Source organism: Bos indicus, chromosome 5 (genome assembly GCF_029378745.1).
Source record: "Bos indicus isolate NIAB-ARS_2022 breed Sahiwal x Tharparkar chromosome 5, NIAB-ARS_B.indTharparkar_mat_pri_1.0, whole genome shotgun sequence".
NCBI classification, from domain to species: domain Eukaryota; kingdom Metazoa; phylum Chordata; class Mammalia; order Artiodactyla; family Bovidae; genus Bos; species Bos indicus.
In genome coordinates, this window is record NC_091764.1 from 13590468 (window position 1) to 13615575 (window position 25108).

Genomic DNA, 25108 nt, shown 5'->3' on the forward strand with positions numbered 1-25108 from the left:
TGTTCCCATAGAATGATTTTCTACTTACAGTCTTTTGTTACTTTTTGTTAATGTGTAAGATTATATTCTATCCTATCTGATTAATATAATTTATTTGACCAAGTTTATTTTGTAATATTTTTCTGTAATATAAATAAAGATATAGAGAATATCTTTAACAGTGGCTTTCACTTATTGACTGCTCACTCTCACAATTATCCTATAACACAAGTGCCCTTATTCTTATTGTGTATATGGAACCGAATTTTGCCAAAACCCTATGGTTTTGTAAGTCATAGATCTGAGACAGTATCCTGAAATAAAATTTTCACAATCTTACTCTTTGTGAATAAATTTTTACTGACGTTTCAGATTAATTCTTTATGATAGATTCTCAATCGACTAGATATGAATATTTTTGTCTCTTAGAAAATACTAACATACTTTTCCAAAATAATTGTAATAATTTACATTTCTGTGACCTGTTTGTAAGTATGACTGAGTGTTCTTATTATAGGAGAGAATGTTCATTTTATAAGAAAATGGTTAAATTTGTTATTTTGCCTGGTGATGCTTTCATTTTCTCTTCTTTTGGTAATATTGGTATAGCTCCTTTTTTATTTTATTTTTTAAAACTAGATACTCTGCAATTGTCTTCATTCATGGTGTTTTGACTTCTCCCAAGTAGGACACATGACCAAAATTAAAACAATTAGGCCCTCTGCTTTGGATTTTGATTTTTTTTTTAACTGTTCATTAAAAAATAAATTTTATTGATTTCTTTCTGTTTACTTTCAGTTTTAATTTTGTCTTATTTTTTTGGTATCCTAAGGTGGAAGCTGAGATCATTGATCTGAGCTCTTTCTTCTTTTCTAATGCAAACATTTAAGGCTATACATTTCTAAGCACTGCTTTAGTAGCATTCTACAAATTTTGATATATAGTATTTTTATTCTCATTTGGATCAATATATTTTCTAATATCTTTTGTGATTTTTCTCTTCAATCCATAGGTAGGTTTCCAAATACTTGGAGATTTTTGCAGATATAGTTTTGTTAGTGCGTTCTTGTTCAATTTTCCATAGATCAGAAAACATACTTCCTTATGCCATTGATTCTGTGAAACCTATTCAGTGTTTTATGGCTCATAATATTGTCTATTTGGCTTAGTGCTCTTGGTTCCTTGAAACAAATGTGCATTTTGATGTCAGATGGCATGTTCTATAAGTGTTAATTAGATCAAGTTAGTTGATAGGGTTGTTCCACTCTTCGATATCCTCACTGATTTACTGCCAATACATTTGCTATTAATTATTGAGAGTGAAGTGTCGAAAGTTCTAGTTAAAATTGTTACCATAGAATTCAAGTATCCATATAGCTACACCATCTTTGATTTGCTTATGGTTTGCATGGGGTAACTTTTGCCATTCTCTTATTTTTTATTAAAATCCATTGTTAAATGGTATCTTTCAGGCAGCACAAACCTGGCTATTGTCTTCTTACTTAATCTAACAGTATTCATTATTTAATTCAGGTGTCTAGACTTTCACACATAATGTGGTTATGGATATTATTGGTTTTAAATCTCCCATATTGTTATTTTATCTTCCCTTTGTTTATCCCTTTCTCTATGTTCTTTTGGTATAAGGTACATATTTCTATTATTCTGCTTTATTTTCAAGATTGAGCTATTAGCTATAATTCCTCTTACTTTTTAGTGGTTGTTCTAGGGTTTATAGTATAGATTTTAAATTTATCACAGTTTACCTTCAAGTAATATGATACAACTTCACACACAATGTAGAACCTTACAACATTACATATCATTTCCCCGTCCATACTTTGTTGCTATAACTTACACTTTTATTATGACATAAAGTCCAGAATTCATCACTTTGTTTTTAAGTTTAAAGAGCTGCAAAGATGTGCTCATTTGTTAAAAAGGTGGAGAATAAAGGAAAAAATTCTGTTCTATTTATACCTGTATGTTATCCATTATTGGTGTTCTTCATTTCTTTGGGTAGATGTAAATTTCCACCTGTTATCATTTTTATTGCTTAGAGAATTTCCTTTAATACTTGTTGACGTGAACATTGGTAATGAATCATTTACCCTTTTCCTTCTTTTTTTTTTTGGTCTGAAAATCTTTATTTGATTAATTTTGGAAAAATATTTTCACTATACAAAAAAATTTTTGGTTGACTGTTTTTGTATTTCAGTACTTTAAAGATGTCTTTCTACCATCTTTTGGCTTTGATACTTTCTGACAAAAAGTCTGACTTCAACCTTACGTTTGTTGCTTTCTATATAATTTCTTTTTCCCCTTGTTGCTTTCAAGATTTTACTTTTATGATTGTGGTGAGAGCCTTTCTAAACTTGTCTTTTCTTAGGCCTGATTCTTCACTATTTTTAAATTATTTTTGTTACCTCATATTTGTTGAATAAAGTTATTTTTAGTTATGTTGGCTGCAGTGATTTTTGATAGCACGATCTAAAATTATAATTGTGTGTGTGTTAGTTGCTCTGTCGTGTCCAACTCGTTGGGACTCCATGGACTGACTGTAACTACCACCATTTCCTCTGTCCAAGGAGTTCTCTAGATAAGAATACTGGAGTGAGTTGCCATGCGCTTCTTCAGTGGATCCTGGGTTTCCCATGTAGAAGGCAGATTCCTAACTATCTGAGTCACCTTTTTCTAATCCATTTATTTATTAAATAATACTTTACCACAATTCTTTAGCAGTGTTTTGTACTGACACCTTCATAATACGTTAAATCCTTAAGTTAGGCTTTTTTATTTCTTTGTATGTTCCTCTTCTATTGAATAAGATTATATTATCTATTTTAAAGTATTAAAGAAATTATCTTCTCAGACAATTCTAAATTAGTTTAATTTTTAAAAGATTCATTTTATTACTTTCTATGGATATTCCTCCATGTAGTGCAATACTAAAATTCTTTGAATTTTATAAAGACTCTGTATTTAGACTCCCTACCTTTTTTAGATTAATCTTTTAGCTATTCTTTAATGGCCTTTAGAACTGTTTTATAATGATAAAATTTATGCTAAGCTAGCATCTTTGTAATATTTATTCAAGAACTGTTTTATTTGGAAGATTTCAGAAAGGTCCTACATATGTGGATTCTATTGGTATTTTTGTGTGTGGCTATTTTAATAAAATATTCAACATGTAAAAATTTGGATTACTTAGGATATAAAAAGAAAGCACACATATCCAAAATACATACACATATGCAGATATACAATCGTATGTATAAATCATGTATACGGAATACATGTATATACTCCAGGCTGCCTTATCCCCAGCAGCTGCCTTGCCTGTATTATCTATTATACCTTCCATGGTACAACTTATATCTAATGATTGCTCAGTGGGGGTGAATCACAAGCCCTGCTTCTCCTGTCAACATTTTGCCATTACAGTTTCCGAGCTTCTCAAGGCGCCAGGTAGCATTTTACTTTCCTACTATTTTCACCTGTAGTAATCCTAAGAGCACTGTGTTTTGAATCTATAAAGTAAAATCAATCTCTGAGTCCATTTCCTCGGGAATCTGACGGAAAATATGGGCATTTACATAGCTAGCCAAATGTGACCTTTTGGCTTTAATGGTCTAGCAGGCAAACAGCAATGCAACCTTAGGGCCTCCCGAAGGTGGAAAGATTAAAAGCCTTAAGCTTAGACCTAATGATCTACATCCAAAAGCAAAGTCAGTCTGAAAACAAAATAAAAATACTCTTCGCAGACCCTCAAATATACACACATGCACACACATTAATCTAAAATGTTGCTTTGATGCTAAGAGAGCCAGGGGGAAAAGCATCTGTCTTTAGGTTATTGTACACACAAACTAATAAAGAGATTTTCCAGGGCAGGAACCATGTTTTTTATACACTTATATACATAACACAATGTTAGGAGAGTACTAAATATTTGCAAAATGGACACTTAGAAAAAAATATGTTGTGTTCCAAGGCCTGAAACCAAATAAATATATTTAAGGTAGTAAAGTACATTTCAGATTACTGCTAAGTACTGTAATGGAAAAGTGATGGTGTGAGTTTTCTTGTTAGCATTGTAACAACAAATCTAAGTTTTTCAAGTTGTTGACCTAAGCTTCCACCTTAAATAAAGTTAATATGACAACATGTACAATGTAACTTTTCTTGTTTGAGAAATAATGTGTAGTAATTTGAATGACGTACTAACAATTGGATATATTAGCATAACATCTGGTCAATATACTAAGTTCATGTAATAGTTTACATGAGTTAACAGAAGGTAAAATCATTTTACAAAGAGAAAACAAATGTAATAGTTCTCCTTCCTTGCAGAACATTAAAAACTGTTGTTTAATACAAATAGCATCTAGTACAAGTGTATATGTCTCAATAAATCATTAAAACAAACATCTACAAAACAAAAGAAAAACTCTCATAAGATCATTGAAAAGTTTGAGTGCATAAGGGTGTGTGTGCATGCATGTACGTGTATTGTAAAATTTCATTTTCCCATTCCATGAATACTAACTAAATTTAAGTCTCTAGAGAGAAACTGAAGAAACTGTATCATTGTTCAGGAAGCAGGAACTGGCTTTTGATAAAAGGCTTCCCTTTCTCTTCCACAATGCATCTGGGACCGTCAGAGTTGATTACTGTAATATTTATATAATATAGCTTTGATGTACAATTGAGAACTATAACACATTTAATAGTGGAAAAAGTTGGCCAGCATCAGATATTTTTAATGAATTGGAAGACAGCCTATTTTATTTCATCTGAAATCAAGAAAGAGTGCCAGTTTGGTCACTAAACACTAGTCAGTTTCTTTTAAAAAGAATGCTTCAGATTAAAAAAAAAAATTGGATGTGGTTTCAAAAAATCCTTCATAATTACACTATAAAATGAAAATGAAAATAGTGCTTTTTTACAGACCCCATTAACTGGAGCATCAGACTGATGGCCAAGCTTTTACAAGCACAAAGATCATTGCACTATATTGCTGTTTTTTTTTTTTTTTTAATCACTGCACTTCTTTGTATGGATATATAGAGAAATTTTATTTCATTCATTTGAAAGGCTTAAAAACAATGAGATTCTTTTTCTTTTTGCCATGTCTCTATTTATTTATAGTAAACACTATGCTATTCTAAATGAACATTCTGCAGATGGGTATTCAAATAAGAAAAAAAGGAAAAAACAAGCTGCAAAAACAGGAATCTATTTAATATCAAGGGCTGTAAACAAAGTAATTTAATTACTACATCACCTCCAAACTTTCATTTACAGTCCCTTGTTTTCATTGGTTATATAACTTTTACTTGCTTCAGTTCAGTTCAATTGCTCAGTTGTGTCCGACTCTTTGCGACCCCATGAATCGCAGCACGCCAGGCCTCCCTGTCCATCACCATCTCCCGGAGTTCACGCAAACTTACGTCCATCAAGTCGGTGATGCCATCCAGCCATCTCATCCTCTGTTGTCCCCTTCTCCTCCTGCCCCCAATCCCTCCCAGCATCAGAGTCGTTTCCAATGAGTCAACTCTTCGCATGAGGTGGCCAAAGTACTGGAGTTTCAGCTTTAGCATCAGTCCTTCCAAAGAACACCCAGGGCTGATCTCCTTTAGAATGGACTGGTTGGATCTCCTTGCAGTCCAAGGGACTCTCAAGAGTCTTCTCCAACACCACAGTTCAAAAACATCAATTCTTCGACGCTCAGCTTTCTTCACAGTCCAACTCTCACATCCATACATGACCGCTGGAAAAACCATAGCCTTGACTAGACGGACCTTTGTTGGCAAAGTAATGTCTCTTCTTTTCAATATGCTATCTAGGTTGGTCATAACTTTCCTTCCAAGGATTAAGCATCTTTTAATTTCATGGCTGCAGTCATATTAATATTTTATGACAATGGAAAAACATATATTAAAACCCAACTTCTCATAAGTCATACTGATATCCTGCACCCTTGCTGGGATGTATTGATGTATATTACACCTATGGTACTCTTGCCAAAAATGTGTAACTTCAATTCAATTATAAGAAGACATCAGACAATCCCAGCTGAAGGTATTCTGCAAAACTAACTGACCAGTGTTGCTCAAAAATTGTGAATGTCTTGGAAGATAAGGAAAGAATAAGAGCTGTCACAAATTAAAGGGGACAGAGAAGACATGACGACCTAATACAATTTGTGATCCTGATTGGGTCCTCGGAAGATTAATATTAAAAATTAAACAACATAAATTACTTGAATACAAATAAAGTTGGTTGCTTGGTTAATTGTATTGTTCTGTGTTTCTGTATCTACATTCAACTCACATCTTTGTAGGAGATCATCTGTGCTATTTTTTATAATAGACAACTTCAATATTGTAAAGTTAAAAAAAAAAAAACTAAAAAAATAAAAAAAAATAATAAATGAAATACTTTAATGCCCCTAACAGGGCCAGATAACCACCCTCCCCAAAAAAAGCCATTTCTACTTTCTTTATTAACTTAATTCATCCTCAACCAAAGGAAACAACTAAATGACTTTCCTTCTGTACATTTCTATGTATAATCATACACAGAAACTGTCTCACACACACACACACAAAATTTAACGAAGATTCAGTATGATTATTCTATGAGTAATATATCATATATTGTTCAAGCAACATTTTGCCTAACTTCAAAATTACCTTATGAAATCTCTTCAAGTCAATGGCACAGATACAAGTGATTCTTTTTATAGGAAAATATCCCATGTTATTCAATACTGTATTAGTGTTTCTTTGACCCTTCCCCTATTAATGGCCATTCATTATGTTTATATATATATTTTTTTAAACAAGCAATTTTACAACAAACTACATTTTACTTTTCTGTGCATGTTGATGCCTTTTCTTTCTGAGATAGAGGAGAACTGGGAGTATTGAAGAAAGAAAAGTATTTATTCTAGCTACAATTAACTATAATTGATATTAGTATATTGTTTAACTTGAGATAATGAATTAAATTTCTTCTTCCTTTTAGTTTTATGTTTTAATTAATGTATTTATTTTAATGGAGAATTATTTTACAATATTGTGATGGTTTTTGCCATACATCAACATGAATTGGCCATAGGTATATATGTGTTCCCCTCATCCTGACCCCTATTTCCGTCTCCCTCCACATGCTATCCCTCTAGGTTGTCACAGAGCACCAGCTTTGGGTGCCCCACTTTATGCATGGAACGTACCCTGGTCATCTATTTTACATATGATAATGTATATGATTCAATGCTATTCTCTCAAATCATTCCACCCTCACTTTTCCCCACTGAGTCCAAAAGTCTATTCTATACAACTGTGTCTTCTTTGCTGCCCTGCATGTAGGCTTATTAGTCCCACCTTTCTAAATTCCATATACATGGTCTGTCCATGGAATTCTCCAGGCAAGAATACTGAAGTGGGTGGCCATTCCCTTCTCCAGGAGATCTTCCTGACCCAGGGATCGGACCTGGGTCTCCTGAATTGCAGGCAGATTTTTTACCACCTGAGCTACCAGGGAAGCCCATATATATGTGTTAATATACAGTATTCGTCTTTTATTTTTCTGACTTACTTCACTCTGTATAATAGGCACCAGTTTCATCCACTTCATTAGAACTGACTCAAACATGTTCCTAGCTGAGTAACATTCCATTGTTTATATATACCACCACTTCCTTATCAATTTCTAAGACTAATAGGTATGCATATGTCCCCCTTCTCTTGAACCTTCATCCCACCTCCCACTCCATCCCACCCTTCTGATTAAGGTTAGTGAATATTTTAATTTTCAGATGTAGAATTTTTCAGATAACATGATAAGCCACCAATGCCCAGAATTAAAAGAAAAATGTTTATATTTTCATTTCAGTTCAGTTCAGTTCAGTTCAGTCGCTCAGTCGTGTCCGAATCTTTGCAATCCCATGAACCGCAGCACGCCAGGCCTCCCTGTCCATCACCAACTCCCAGACTTTTCCCAAACCCATGTCCATTGTGTCCGTGATGCTTTCCAACCATCTCATCTTCTGCTTTCCCCTTCTCCTCCTGCCCCCAATCCCTCCCAGCATCAGGGTCTCTTCAAATGAGTCAGCTCTTCTCATTAGGTGGCCAAACTATTGGAGTTTCAGCTTCAACATCAGTCCTTCCAGTGAACACCCAGGACTGATATCCTTTAGGATGGACTGGTTGGATCCCCTTGCCATCTTCGGTGCTCAGCTTTCTTTATATACCAACACTCACATCCATATATAACCACTGGAAAAACCATAGCCTTGACTAGATGGACCTTTGTTGGCAAAGTAATGTCTCTGCTTTTGAATATGCTATCTAGGTTGGTCATAACTTTCCTTCCAAGGAGTAAGCATCTTTTAATTTCATGGCTGCAGTCACCATCTGCAGTGAATTTGGAGCCCCCCAAAATAAAATCAGCCATTGTTTCTCCATCTATTTGCCATGAAGTGATGGGACCAGATGCCATGATCTTAGATTCTGAATGTTGAGTTTTAAGCCAACTTTTTCACTCTCCTCTTTCACTTTCATCAAAAGGTTCTTTAGTTCTTCTTCCCTTTCTGCCATAAAGGTGGTGTCATCTGCATATCTAAGGTTATTGATATTTCTCCCAGAAATCTTGATTCCAGCTTGTGCTTCCTCCAGCCCAAACTTTCTCATGATGTACTCTGCATATAAGTTAAGTAAGCAGGGTCACAATATATAGCCTTGATGTACTCCTTTTACTATTTGGAACCAGTCTGTTGTTCCATGTCCAGTTCTAACTGTTGCTCCCTGACCCGCATACAGATTTCTCAAGAGGCAGGTCAGGTGGTCTGATATTCCCATCTCTTTCAGAATTTTCCATAGTTTATTGTGATATTTTCCTTTAAGATCTAACAGCAGGGGAGTGACAGTGAGTTTGAAGAAATCAATCATTTCAGCTTGAGCAATAATCTATGATTTTCCAACCAGAAGAATTTTAAATATGAATGGGAATACATTTGACCACCTAAATTTAGGGTATTAAAAACATTCAATCAATTGGACAACAGATATGACCAAGTTTTTTTGGAAAGTACAAATATTACTATTAAAAACTTTAAGCTTATTTGTTCTTCTGCATTCCAGTAATGGAGTGTTATCTATCTAATTTCAGATGTAGATCACAAATTGATCTTTTCAATTTATATGTGCATACTTTCACTAAAATATGTATATTTTTATAATTAACTTTTATTTTTATAGCCCAGATCCAATATTACATTGAATCCACTAGGTACTCAATAAATGTCTACTGAGTAAATGAATGAATTTTACATCTATCATTTACTTTCTTATATTGTTATCTCAAATTTTCATAGGTCTTATTTTAAACATTTAGTTTTATAGTTAATGATTTGTGAGCCAGAATCACCGTACATTACCATAATGCCAGCTAATAATAGCTATTAGCTAACAGGTGACACAAACATACAAATTTATTAATTGACTTTATACTGAAAAATATACTTTAGCTACTTAGTAAAGGTATATCTTGGCTCACATTGTGAAATTATCTCTTAACCACTATATTAATGTTAACATTTGTATACATTTCTGTAAATCATCTCAAATACCTTCTCAAATAAGGTAGACCTGAGTGGTAACTCTCTTCTTGTCTATAACATGCATATCAATTTGTTTTTCAAATCAATGAAATAATGTCAAATACTCCTTTTACATACCTACTCTTGTTGCACTTCTTTCTTCCTCTGTTCCTAGGAATACCAATCCAGAAAGTCATTACTTCCTGCTTGGATTGGTACGATTGTCTTTTGTTTCCTTAGTTTTTAGTCTAACCACCTCAATTTTATTTGTACTCATCATGGTTTGAAAACATAAATCTGAATTTGTTCAAGTCATCCTCTACTTAAAAATTATTAATGACTTCTCTTTGCTCTTAGGCTAAAGTACAAAAGACTTGACTCCTTTTATAATTGTTGCCTCAATTTAATTCTCCTCTTATCTCTTAATGCTCCTCCCTCTGCATTCTGGTACTCGTGAATATTTTTCAATTATCAAAAAGTACCATTCATTTTCTTTTTTTATGTATTTTATTCCTTTCATCTTGAGCATTCTAATACAGCCCTCCTCACTGTATGTGATGTATTTAAAACCAGAGTCAAATCCTTATTGCTATACCTCAGCAGAGGTGTCATTTTCTCAAGAGCACATTCCTTCAAACTTTCCATGATAGGTCAGTAGCAGTGTGCTTCTTTACACCTTGAACTTCTCCAGCATGTGAACTTTCTCAAACTCTAAAAGATACAAAGGAGAAATTAAGCAATCAAGAATGTATGGGTACTGATTGAGTATGAAGTCAAGAGGAAAGGCAAGTCTGTATAATAAGTCGAACTTCTCTGAGTTCATCAAAGATATTAATCTTTCTAGTTCCAAACTGATGATTATGTATATTTTGTAGTAGATGCTCAAATAATTATCATTGTATGAAGGCCAGAGTGTTAACTTTCTACTCATAGTTCATTAATTCATTACAAATTTATAAAAACTTAATATAAGTGGAGCTCTATGCTATATTTATCAGCAATAAATTAAGTTTGAGAGAGTCCTGGACTTCAAAAAACTAGAGTTAAGTGGTAATAATATGATTGCTTTCTATTATAGTATAACAACCTCTTTTCTATACTGGGAAGTAGGTAAGGTCTAGATTTAGTTATGTGGGATCTTGATAATTATATGACATTTTCAAATTCTCAGTAGGTAATTCTGAGCAGAAAAAGAAAGAGTTAAAATTTTGAGGCAGTCACCATGATATTGTCCTATTGTATCACCAAGATATTCATTTAAATAAATGCAATAGAACACATGAATCAAAGAGTCATTGGAACCGAATTGAGACTTGACACTATTCATTTTTTAAATTAAATTTTTACAGTCACTGCCTTTAGAGTAGCAAGTATCATTTATGATTAATTATGAAAACAATTTCCTCAGATTGATGTCTCTTTTGAGCAATATATTGGAAGATCATTGAATATGAAAGCTCAGAAAGCCAAGTCCATGACTTTTAACAATTTAGAATCTGAGGAATTAGTGTTGTTTTAAACTAAACTGACATTCCTCACTTGCCTAAATTAGCATTTAATGAATTTTTTTCTTTTGTTTCCTGTCATAAGTTTCATAATAGCTCATGTTTTAGGCAATGGACTCTTTAAAAAATTACATTAGCTTTTGTGAAATTTGTAGTAGATAATAGAATTAAAATAATGTTAAATCAAAGTTTTCTTGAGGTGACCAACTTTCATGTAGCTAAATTCATATTAACCCAAATTTCCTTTAGTTGAAATTATATTATTTCTAACTTCAATAAAGGAATAAGAAACAAAACCAATATAACAAATCCTTCCTGATGTTTGCACTGTGTTTTTCTTATAAAAAAACAAAAATTGTAGATAATTGCTCATGTAAATTTTTTCACTTTATTTAATGTAATTCCAAACTTGAATAACGGTACAAAAATGATAAATAACCTCCCCATGACCTTTATCTAGAGTCGCCAGTTACTTACATTTGGTATGACATCTTCCTCTCTCCTCTTTCTCTTCCTCTCTCTAGATAATTAGATAGATCGATAGCCAATATCTATATAGATAGATATTTAAAGAGAATATAACCTATATCTATCTATCTAAATTGGTAAAATCTCTTTAATCTACAGATTATATTCAAATTTTGTCAAATGTCTCATTAACAGTTTTTTTTTTTTCATCATGTTTTGGATCAAATACAGAATCATGAATTTTATTTAGTTTAATAATCCTTTAGTCTCCTTTAATTTGTAGCACTTCAATTTTTATTTTTCTTAACTTCAATATTTTTAAAGAACCACTCTTTTGTAGAATGTCTTAAACATGGGTTTCTTCATCAAGAGAAGCACTGAATCCATCGCAGGGCATTGTTGGGAAGCAGGAAATGATTGACCTCTCAGTTATGGAGCATGGATGGTTTGATCATCTGTTTAAGGTGATGTCTACTAGATTTCCCCAGTGAGCAGACAACCGTTCCACAGGAATTAGTAAGTTACAGGGATATATTTAAGAGTATATAAGTACCGGGTCTCTCATTAAACATTCATTATTTCCTTTTAGCATGTAACAATGATTATCTAACCACATTAGTCCTTCTATATTTATTAGTTAAAGTACAATTACTTTAAGAAAGTATTTGCCAGTATCTTCTGTGCATTTTTTTCCACAAAACTTCTTTCATGAATTTATACATGCATCTTTGCCCAGTGAGACCCTCTTCAAGTTGATATTCTATCCAAAATATTAAAAGTTATTCACAGGTTGGAATAATGGAAAAGAACTCCCCAGACTCTGCAGAGCATATTTACACAGGCTTAAAAAATGTAAAATACAAATAATACAAGGAAGCAAGTACTGGTTCCTAAGATACATTCACTCGGAAGACATTGTGTCTGGATTACCATCTGTTAAGATATGTGTGAGAAATCTTTGAGGATAACTTAGAGAAATATTTCAAGTAGGGTCTCAGATGCCTTCCTGGTAGGATTACCTGAATTAGCAAATAAAATACAAGGACACGACTGAGCGACTGAACTGAACTGAAGTGAACCAGCTATATTTGAATTTCAGAAAAACAACAATTTAAAATATATACATATGTTAGTGTCAAATAATTCATAGGTATTCTCTTTTTTATCTGGCAACTCTATCTGGTCAAGTAGCCAAGTCAATCAGGACAATTAAAACAAGTTGTACGTCATCAATTAACACATCTTTAAACAACATAAACAAACTTAATATCTCATTCCTTTTGGGGCAAATTCTAAGTATACAGTACACTGCTTGATATTGTCCAACAGTTTACTGAGGCTTTGCTTATTTTACTTTAATAATTTCCTGAGCTTTAAGTTTGATATCTTAATTAACAAGTATAAGCCATCTCAAACATTGGATGTTATCAGATACACAGCCAATTTTTAGTATGCTTTATTGATAGTAAAATTTAACTTTTCAATGCCCCGTCTGCTAAATTAATGTGATATTAATTGCCCCACTTCTTTTAAAATGCAAACAAATTGTTTATTTTGATACACAACAATTAATTTAAACTAAGATTTTTCTTTTCTTCAGTTTTATCTATCTAGTACTTATGTATGACCCGAAATGATCATGGAATAGAGCATTATAAATTTTAGACTAGAAATTCACTCATTCTTTGTCCTAACTTTCTTCCTTTTGTGAGGGATATTTTATGCTTGATGAATATATAATATATTTCTATATTTTTTCATATGAAGTCATGTGTTTCAATAATATTTATGGAAAATAATTTAATTTTAAGTGCTCTAAAAGCAGTAAAATATCAACAGATTTAATAAAATCCTTTAAAATTATGCAATATTTTAACATCACATAAATGTCAATTTTAGTTTACAAGAGCAGCTCATTTTCTTCAATATTGTCCCAAGTAAATCAATTAAATTCACAGATTTAATTATCTGTGAAATGAAAAGGACAGAAAATTAATCCCAAACAGACAATGAAAGAAATTACTTGAATTGGCTCTGAAAATACCACTTTGTCTTTTTCTCTCAGTAGATTTACTTTCTCAGTTGATCATGTCAGTTAATTTTATCATTGATTTTGTATTTCTTATGAACATAGTAGCTAGTGGGACCATCATGTTACATAAAGGACCACTGAGTAGGTGTGTGCTTTTGTATACACAAGGTGGGCGTTTTGGAAGGAGCTTTTTTTTTATGATAATCAGATAGCATTTTCTTATTCAATACATTTATTGGGCATCCTTTGTATTTGGCTGTAGTCTCTACTAGGCTCTAAGTTTTAAGAGCGAAAAGAACAGTAAGAAAAAAAAAATTCTATTTACATGGAGTTTATATTCCAGTGGGAAGAGGTAAACAATTAGTAAATAAGCAGATATATACTACCATATGTTCTGCTGCTGCTGCTAGCATTTCAAGAGCTCCGGAAATAGGTACCAAATAGGCACCTAGGAGCCCAGTGAAAAAGTGATATGTCCCAAAGGTTCTGGTATCTGAAAGAAACAAATGTACTCAGATGGTGATAAATGTTATGGATCAAAATAAAGGCAGGTAAGGGATACATGGAATGCTGGTGAAAGGGGTGTTACTTTATGTTGGATGGTAAGGAAAGCTTTAGTTTGTGATTATGATTTGAGAATAAACTGGATGGAAGTAAGTGTGTGGATATATGAGAGAATTACACTCCAGACAGTGGGAAAGCTCGTACAAAGTCTCCAAGTGAAAAGAGTTATTTGCCCGTTTGACAAACAGCATGGCTTCATCAGAAAAAGAATATTGGGAATAAAGATTATGAGGTCAGAAAGGCCATGGGGGTCAGGTGATTTCAGCAATAATTTTGGGCTTTACTTAGAGTGAAAGGGAAACTGAGGGAGTGTCTGAACCCAGGAGTAAGTTAACATATTTTACATTTCAAAGCAATTACTATGGCTCCTCAGTTGAGAACAAGCTAAAAGTGCAATGATTTTGCCTGACTTGAGGGCTGAGTTGAGAATGCCTTGGACTGGGGTAGAGCAGTGGATACAGTACCTCATGACTGGATGGTATAACTTAAGCATATCTTGTTTAACCTATTCCTGAAAAATAGTCTTTTGCAGGAAGTTGCTAAGTTCCTAATTCTTACTATTTGAAATTTAAAATGTTCTAACAGGTCACAATCAAAACAAAACCATGAACAAATATCCTAGATATAACTGCAACCCAGGAAATTGTCTGTATAAACATAGAAAAACGATCAGAATACAAGACGTGTAGCATATTGCTTCCTGATCATCAAACAATTAGTATGCTTTCAACAAACTGAGTCACAAAAAGAATGTAAAAGAATGATGTGAGAAAATATAATTAAAGATAATTAGAATCAGGGTTCTTGCGTGGAGAATCCCAGAGATGGCAGAGCCTGGTGGGCTGCCATCTATGGGGTCACACAGAGTCGGACACGACTGAAGCATCTTAGCAGCAGCATCAGCAGCAGCAAAATCAGTATGTATATCAGTTCAGTTCAGTTCAGTCACTCAGTCATGTCCGACTCTGTGCGACCCCATGAACCGCAGCCCGCCAGGCCTCCCTGTCCATCACCAACTCCTGGAGTTCACCCAGACTCACATCCATTGAGTCAGTGATGCCATCCAGCCATCTCATCCTCCGTTGTCCCCTTCTCCTCCTGCCCCCAGTCCCTCCCAGCATCAGAGACTTTTCCAATGAGTCAACTCTTCTCATGAAGTGGCCAAAGTACTGGAGTTTCAGCTTTAGCATCATTCCTTCCAAAGAAATCCCAGGGCTGATGTCCTTCAGAATGGACTGGTTGGATCTCCTTGCAGTCCAAGGGACTCTCAAGAGTCTTCTCCAACACTGCAGTTCAAAAGCATCAATTCTTTGGCGCTCAGTTTTCTTCACAGTCCAACTCTCACATCCATACATGACCACAGGAAAAACCATAGCCTTGACTAGACGGACCTTTGTTGGCAAAGTAATGTCTCTGCTTTTCAATAAGCTATCTAGGTTGGACATAACTTTCCTTCCAAGGAGTTAGCGTCTTTTAATTTCATGGCTGCAGTATGTATATAGAGAACATAAAAAAATTAAAAGATCATATTAGGAAAACCTCGTGGGAAGATTGCCAAGTAATATTTGGCAAACAAGAATATGGTTAGAGAATCTAATCTGATGAATACATATTTTGAAAACATTTTAAACACTACAGTAATTAAAAGACTATAGCTCTGAAACCAAAACTGACCCAACAACAACAACAAAAAAAAGTGGAAAGGACAAAATAATAATTGAGCAAATACCACTCTCAGTATTGTACCCTGGTGGTGGTTAGTTGCTAAGTCTTGTTGGACTCTTGCAAAGCCTTGGACTGTGTAGCCTGCCAGGCTCCTCTGTGCATGGAATTCTCCAGGCAAGAATACTGGAGTGGGCTGCCATTTCCTTCTCCAGGGATCAAACCCAGGTCTCATGCTTTGTAGGCAGATTCCTTACTGACTGAGCTATGAGGGAAGCCCTGAGGTGATAATTGAAGATGAATACATCTATCAATGTAAAATTGTGTAAAATAATGATGAACTAAATGTAACTTAAATTCTATACAACGGCATGTCAGGGTTGTTTAGTAATTTTAACCACTTGATAGGTTATTCTGTAGGTTTATGTTTGTTTTCAACACATATTTAATAATATAGAAGTGTGAGGTAATATTTGGAAAATAATAGCTATCATATTTTCATATTTATAATACTTATTGTGCTAACAGCCTCACAATTTTACAAGAAGTAAGACAATCTTTACAAGGTTGCATAATCACAGCTTCTAAAATGCAGCCAAGTTTCAGTGCTAGGCAATGGAGATCCAAAGCCCCATATACTCTGCTACTGCTGCTGCTAAGTCGCTTCAGTCATGTCCGACTCTGTGCGACCCCATAGACGGCAGCCCACCAGGTTCCCCCGTCCCTGGGATTCTGGAGGCAAGAACACTGGAATGGGTTGCCATTTCCTTCTCCAATGCATGAAAGTGAAAAGTGAAAGTGAGGTCCCTCAGTTGTGTCCGACTTTGCGACCCCATGGACTGCAGCCTACCAGGCTCCTCTGTCCATGGGATTTCCCAGGCAAGAGTACTGGAGTGGGGTGCCATTGCCTTCTCCACCATATACTCTACCAATCTCCTTTGCCACCATTCCATCACTAAAGCAGGAGATGGAAGTTTTTTTCTTTCCTACTATTTTCACCCCACAATGTAATGTTTCTACCATAGAAAATATCTGAAGGAAGTACATTAAAATATTAATTATAGTGCAGTGTTAAGCATCACAAATATCTACTTTCATTTTTGTTTGACTTTTCTTTCTTAATTATATAAAGAGAGAAAAAAAGATAAAGATGAAGTAAAAAACAGGTAAAAAGTTTTCACCAACAAATGTCTAATAGTCATGATTAGCTATATACTAAATGTGAAGAATAAAGGCATTATTTGATTTTACAAGGTGAAGATATACAGTTGTACTTCTATTCAGTTAGCTCTCCACATCCATGGGTTCAGCATCTAGGAATTCAACTAATCACAAATGGAAAATAGTTTTTAAACATGTCTAGAAAGTTCCCCAAATCAAACTTAAATTTGCTGTGTGCTGGCAACTATTTACATAGCATTTATATTGTATTAGGTACTGTGAGTAACTTAGACGTGATTTAAAGTGTGCTAGAGAATGTGTGTAGGTTATATGCAAATACTACACTTGAGCAGCCATGGATTTTCATGATATTCATGGGCATTCTGGAGCAAATCCACCATGGATACTGAAGGGTGATTGTATGATATTCTAAAGTTTTTCCAAGTATCTGCAAGAAAATCAAGAAAAAATAGACAGTCACCAGCATGAAGAGTAGACGAACTTGTTTTCTAAAATAGGCACATTCTCCTAGCGAAGGTTTTAATGTAAGTTAAACCACATTGTAGAAAATCTTGAATATCAATATATAAACTGATGTTTTGAAAGGTATATAGCTGAGTATTACTTTATCTGTTTCATGATAGTGGCACTTTGGGCATGGAGTCCATGCCAGTAAATGAGGACAAGTTCCATGAACTTTAGATGTTTTCAATACAGCCGGTTGACTCTGGAACTCCCATCTCTAAAGCCCTCTGCTACTCCCTTTTCTTCTTTATCAAATGGTTTCTGATGTAGGATGTACCACAATGTATCACAGACAAATATGCTCTTTTCCAGCCTTCAGCATAATATCAGTACCTGTCAGTTTTTCTATTTTACTTTTATTATTTTTGGTGGTGTTTTTATTGTTTTTGTAAAGTGCAAAATAGTATATGTGTTTTGAATAAAAACATTTCACTTTTCATAGAATCCTAGTGAATGGTAGAACATTTAAATAAAAGGGACATATGAAAAAGTAAGCTACATATGAAAAAGTAAGCTGCATAGAAACAAATTACCAGCTACATAATTAGAGTATTTTTCCATTACTGTAATATGTGAGTCTTTTCCAAACATTTAACTCCAGTAAACATGTGTACTTTACTGTGTCTATAATATCCACTGGGGAATAATAAGTTTATATTTTCCTTGGTTTTATTCACGGGACCCTTGAATATCCAGACCTAGTCAGCTGAGGCCACACTTGACAATTATAATTTTCTTTGAAGAGGAGAAAAACATGATTTTATTCCATGGATAATAGATGTAAATTATACAGATTTAGGTATGATCTGGAGGTACTGGGCACCTATTAACAATATAAACATTCTGTATGTGTTTTTGAAATAATTTACATGGCACAGGAGATCCCCTGCATATGGAAACAAATAAGGGAAATCAGAGAGTAATGAGTTCCTATTAGATGTGGATCTCAAAAACACCAACTGATTCAGAAAGAAAAGCAGAGGAGAAAAAAGAAAAACTGGGATAACTTTTAAGCATATAGTATTCTCCAAAATTTATTTACATGAGTTGGAGATTTGTTATGCTAACAATGAGTAAATAAATTACAAATGATAGAATAAAAAAAATCTGTTTTTTAAACAATAGTAAACATATGTATACAAACAACACACAGTATGTCATACATACATATATGTATATATATATATATATATTAATAAAGTACTGTGACCTTTTATAATCAGTTCAGTCACACAGTCGTGTCCAACTCTTTCTGACCCCATGGACTGCAGCATGCTAGGCTTTCCTATCCATCACCAACTCTGGGAGTTTGCTCAAACTCAGTGTCTATTGAGTTGGTGATGCCATCCAACCATCTCATCCTCTGTGGTCCCCACTCCTCCTGGCTTCAATCTTTCCCAGCATCAGGGTCTTTTCTAATGAGTCAGTTGTTCGCATCAGGTGGCCAAAGTATTGGAGCTTCAGCTTCAACATCAGTCCTTCCAATGAATATTCAGGACTGATTTCCTTAAGGATGGACTGGTTGGGTCTCCTTGCAGTCCAAGGGACTCTCAAGAGTCTTCTCCAGCACCACAGTTCAAAAGCATCAATTCTTTGGCACTTAGCTTTATTATGATCCAACTCTTACATCCATACATGACTCCTGGAAAAACCATAGCTTTGTCTAGATGGACCTTTGTTGGCAAAGTAATGTCTCTGCTTCTTAATATGCTTCCTAGGGAAATAGATGGGGAAACAGTGGAAACAGAGTCAGGCTTTATCTTTTTGGGCTCTGAAATCACTGCAGATGGTGATTTCAGCCATGAAATTAAAAGATGCTTACTCCTTGGAAGAAAAGTTCTGACCAAACTAGATAGCATATTGAAAAGCAGAGACATTACTTTGCCAACAAAGGTCCGTCTAGTCAAGGCTATGGTTTTTCCAGTGGTCATGTATGGATGTGAGACTTGGATTGTGAAGAAAGCTGAGTGCCAAAGAATTGATGCTTTTGAACTGTAGTGTTGGAGAAGACTCTTGAGAGTCCCTTGGACTGCAAGGAGATCCAACCAGTCCATTCTGAAGGAGATCAGCCCTGGGATTTCTTTGGAAGAAATGATGCTAAAGCTGAAACTCCAGTAATGCGAAGAGTTGACTCATTAGAAAAGACTCTGATGCTGGGAGGGATTGTGGGGAGGAGAAGAAGGGGACGACGGAGGATGAGATGGCTGGCTGGCATCACCAACTCGATGGACATGAGTTTGAGTGAACTCCGGGAGTTGGTGATGGACAGGGAGGCCTAGCCTGCTGTGATTCATGGGGTTGCAAAGATTGGACATGACTGAGTGACTGAACTGAACTGAACTGAGATTGGTCATAACTTTTCTTCCAAGGAGCAAGTGTCTTTTAATTTCATGGTTTCAGTCACCATCTGCAGTGATTTTGGAGCCCCCCACAATAAAGTCTCTCATTGTTTCCATTGCTTCCCCATCTATTTGCCATGAAGTGATGGGATTGTATGCCGTGACATTCTTTTTTTGAATGCTGAACTTTAAGCCAACTTTTTCACTCTACTCTTTCACCTTCATCAAGAGGCTCTTTAGTTCCTCTTCACTTTATGCCATAATGGTGGTGTCATCTGCATATCTTAGATTATTGAATATTATTATACAATAATGCAATTTTAATCATAAAAAGTTATATATATATTTCACAATAATTACATTCAGGTATGAAAGAAGGAAACCTTTCTTAAACTCTATGGTACTTTGTATTTATTTTTAACTATAAACTTAAAAGGCAATTTTCTTTAAGGCTTGATTCTTAATATATTTTTTAACTAAAAAGCTTCCATGTGCACAGGTCTTGCAATGTTTAACTTGACTTTATGTGTTTAGTTATACTGCTAATAGTTTTTCCTGCTGTGACTTCTAAAATTAAATGTCCTTTCATCATGCCAGAAAGCTTTTTATATAATCTTATCATTGCTGGAAACTCATTCTTTGTAGAAAGTTTATGTGCCTTATGCCTTAATCACTATAGTTTCACTTATTTCTTCCCCCTATATAAAACAAGGGTACACACACACAGACTGTGTAGGTTTCCACAACAGAAAATATTTGAGTTTCACTTTGCTATGATGATTTCACATTATCTTTATTTCATGTTTAGAATTGTTTTTAATATTCAGATTCTTCATGAATTAGAGATAATTGAAAACATTCTTGCTTACTTCGTATTTAAGTCCTCTGAAGTTCCCAAACTTTTGTTATTTTAGAGAACTACATATCATGAACCCTTATCACAGTGTTTTACTGAATATATTTCATTTATATATACCTTTCTTCTTTTACTTACTATTCATTATTTACTAGATAGCAGGTTCACTGCTAAGCAAGCAGTTAAAAGATTAGCAAACAAACGTACTATAAGAAGCTTATGATAATGAAAGAGGAATCACTGTTTACAAGGCAGAAAAAGGTCATGTTGTGTGTGTGTGTCTGCATACATATATGTGTGAAAGAGAGATGAAGGAGTAAAAGGAATATGATTCTAGGCACAAGGCCCAGCATGAACTGGAGCCATATTCAAGAAACATATGTAGTTTGGTGTGGCTGGAGTGCATGGTGCAACTTGTTTTGACAAATACTGAATAGCATCTTACACTGTCTTCCAGGAAATGATAAATATAAAACTGCTTTTCTTGCACATATACTTTATTTATATATAGTGTAGAGAATCCAAAGTGCAATCTGCATCTATGATAAACATTTCATCATCTTAATAAATTAATGTTTCTCTTTGACTTAAATTTCAGATGTTTTTTTCAGCTACTTTTTCAGTGGTACACCTAAGGTTTAACTTGTCAATTGCATAAGGACATTTGGTAGAATTCACAAAGTACAATATATCTGAGTTTATATACATTTCCTATTTAAAATCAATCACTATCAACTGCAATTTGTTTGTAGGATAGTGGATTTTTCTGGTAGAAACATTTCAGGAAAAAAAAGAAAGAGTTTTCAATGAGATCTGAGTGGCTTGCTCATGTGCAAAAGCAGAGGAGCCAGAGCTTGAGGTTGTGGGTAAGACATTGATTGCAGTTAATGTTGGCCTTTACATACGGCATATGCCAAGTTCTCCCTGGGGATCTCAATGTCTACTATATTTTGTTTTCAGTTAGAATTGTCAACTTATCTGTATAGGGGCTGGCCTTTCCACATCATCTCCTAATTTGAAGCACAAGCATTCACTGAGAAAAGCTATACGCTTTACTGCAGAGTGGAAAGAGTAGGAATTTGAAATTCCAGAAAGATTAAAGCATGCAATCTCAACCACTATGGACACAGTTATACATAGCTTTGATTTTCTTTTACTGCAACCCACTCCAGTACTCTTGCTTGGAAAATCCCATGGATGGAAGAGCATGGTAGGCTACAGTCCGTGGGGTCGCAAAGAGTTGGACACGACTGAGTGACTTCACTTTCACTCTTTTTGAAGAATGAAAAGACTAGAAGAGTCATGAATAGAAAAAGAGGATGTCTTTTCTTTTTTCCTTTTTTTAAAGAAAAACAAACATTCGATGCCCCTTTCCCCATCTTCCACCTCTGGAAATCACAAATCTGATATCTTTTCCCATGAGTTTGTTTCTTTGTTTTTGAAGTATAAATGACTTACAACACTATGTTAGTTCTTGATATACACCATAGTGATTCAGTATTTCTATATATTTCCTGGGACATCCCTGGAGGAGGACATCGCAACCTGGCTCCATTATTCTTGCCTATAGAATCCCAGGGACAGAGGAGCCTGGAGGACTCAGTTCATAGGGTCGCAAAGAGTCAGACACGCGCATGCATATGTACATTTCAAGACTGTACACATGCAGACATTTCAAGATGATTACTATGATAAATCTATGATATGTCACTATAAAGATATTACATAATCATTGACTATATTCTCCACACTGTATATTTCATACCTGTGATCTATTTATTTTGCAACTGTAAATTTAACTCTTAATCTCCCTCACCTGTTTCTTTCAGTCCCCCACTCTCCTCCTCTCTGGCAATCACCAAATATAGTTTGAAAGTATTTTATGATTTCACCTATGTGTGGAGTCTAAAAAGAGTAATGAACAAAAATTAAAAATAAAAAAACAAAAAAACAGAGGTATGACATGGGGGATGTCTTCTTAACTAAATTTTTTAGCTTTATTTTCTGAATATTCCTGAATTAGAAAACAGTCCTGTGTTTGTTTTTTTTTTTTAAACAGTGGGTTATGTCTTGGTAGTCTTTGTATATTCATAACTTAGGGAGGAACCTGGCACATGAGAGGAACTCAGAAATGTGTTAACCAGTTGATCATGTCAAGTTTAAACATTTTTTTCCTAACACTTACCTACATTTCAAATGTCTAAAGAAGTATTAAAAATTCTAGAACTAAGCACCATTTCCTATATTTGGGAGAAGCCATCAATGTGCTAATGTTTGAATTGTGTTGGTTGAAAGTCAAAGCAAGACAGGATTAGCAGCCCCATGCTGGGTAAAGCCAAATGGGTGATACATTTGCTCCTTCTATGCTATTTGGCTAGAAATAGCAATTTCAAGTTTGCTGTTGGAGTGCCTATGGGTTCAGAGCTTCACATGTAAGTCCTATACAAGTGTCTGGTATGAAATTAGCAATGAATGTGAAAGTGAAGTGAAAGTGTTGGTCGCTCAGTTGTGTCCAATTCTTTTAGACCCCATGGACTGCAGCCCACCAAGATCCTACGTCCATAATTTCTCCAGGCAAGAATATTGGAGTGGCTAGCCTTCTGCTCTCCAGGGGATCTTCTTGACACAGGAATCAAACCTGGGCATCCTTTATTGCAGGCAGATTCTTTACCGTATGGGCCACCAGGGAAGCCTGAAATTAGGTATATCAGTAATTAAATAATTATGTAAATAATAATATCCTAGGAACCAAGCTAGAGACAATGTATGGTGCTTACCTAGAAGTAATGGAATACATTTCAGTAATAGGGTAACTGTGGTAGTAAAATCTATGTCACACATTTTTCTGTGAGTCTAAAATAAAATAATTTGAATGATTTTGTAAATTATACAAATAAAAATGCTGCACTTTCTTTTTTATTTTATGAGTGATCTAATTCCTTCCTTTTTAAATAGGAGATCCACTCTTTACTTTCAACATGACAATCCTGCTTCTATAATGAATAGAACATCCTTTGTGAACATTGATAGCTTAACCCAAATATCCTTTCATTTATCATTTGATATGTGAAAACTTTCTATGGATTTTATATTCCTTCTCACAGGGGTGATGCAGTAGTTTAAATGGTATCAGACTTGGGTAAATTAAAAATAATGACATTCACAAAAGAATTTATTGTGATAAACTTTCATACTTCCATTTATCAATTTTTAGTAATAGAGTAGAAATGAAAATAACCACAAATATTAAAATGCTGAAATAGAAGACAGCTCTAGGAAATTATTTGTAAGTCTCTTGTTATCTAGCTTTTTTTCACTTTTTGGTTTGTTTTACATCCTATTGAATTATAGCATACATGTTTACAAATTATAAATATACACATCAATCTTCAAAAAGTTAACTCATATCAAGAAGCAGAATATTTACAAAATGCTCAGAAGCTTTCTCAATGTTCCCTTCTTTCCTCTATCCCACTCCCTCTCTAAGGGTAAAAATCACACAGATATAAGCTTTAATAGGCATGGATGGATGAAAAAGAAGGCCTTGAATCTATAATTTGATTAGTGCAATGTTGGGAGACTGAAACAGGCAACCCTACCTAAAGAAGGACTGCTGTTTGATAAAATGATAAACTTAACCAGCACCATCATGACAAAATTCAATCCAGAGGGAACTTACATGTCTTGGTCTTGATTTTTGAGACTCCCCTGAAAACCTGAAATCATAAGTATCCTTCAGAACTCATATTCATATTATCTGAATCTCCAAAATAAACTATAGCCAATGAAATTTTCTTAAAAGTTTTCAGGTGGTTTATATTCTATTGTGATTTCCAAATTTGGCCTCACCAATATTTATACCTTGTCTTACACCCTCTTCTAAAATATTTCCCTCCTCTTAAACCTGGATATATCACTTAAACTTCATATAATAGAACATGACAGAATTGATACAATGTGATTTCTGAAGAAAGGTTGTAAAAGGCACCCAGCCCTCTCTTTTAGAAAGAGAGCATTTGGAGCTCTAGGCTGCAGTATAATATGTACAAGTATCCTGAAGTTCTTAGCTGGAGAGAACACATACATATGTAGAGAGCTAACTGAGGAGTCCCAGCTGTTCCCAGTCTCCAACTATTTATGACTTTTCATTTAGGTACCATTGATGTGAGGAAGTAAGTCTTTAAATGAATCCAGCTATTGAGCTGTCTAGGCAGCGGGTTAAAGTATTAATAATATACAATCTTTGAGTGAAGACATCAAGCAAGATGTCATGTCTTTATAAATCCTCAGATGTATAAAGTTCAACACATCCAAAGCAAATCAAATTGCATAAAAACTTCATTGCATCAAAATTAAGATCATCTTAATAGTATACAGAGAAAAAAATCAGTATTGCTTGCAAAAGAATGT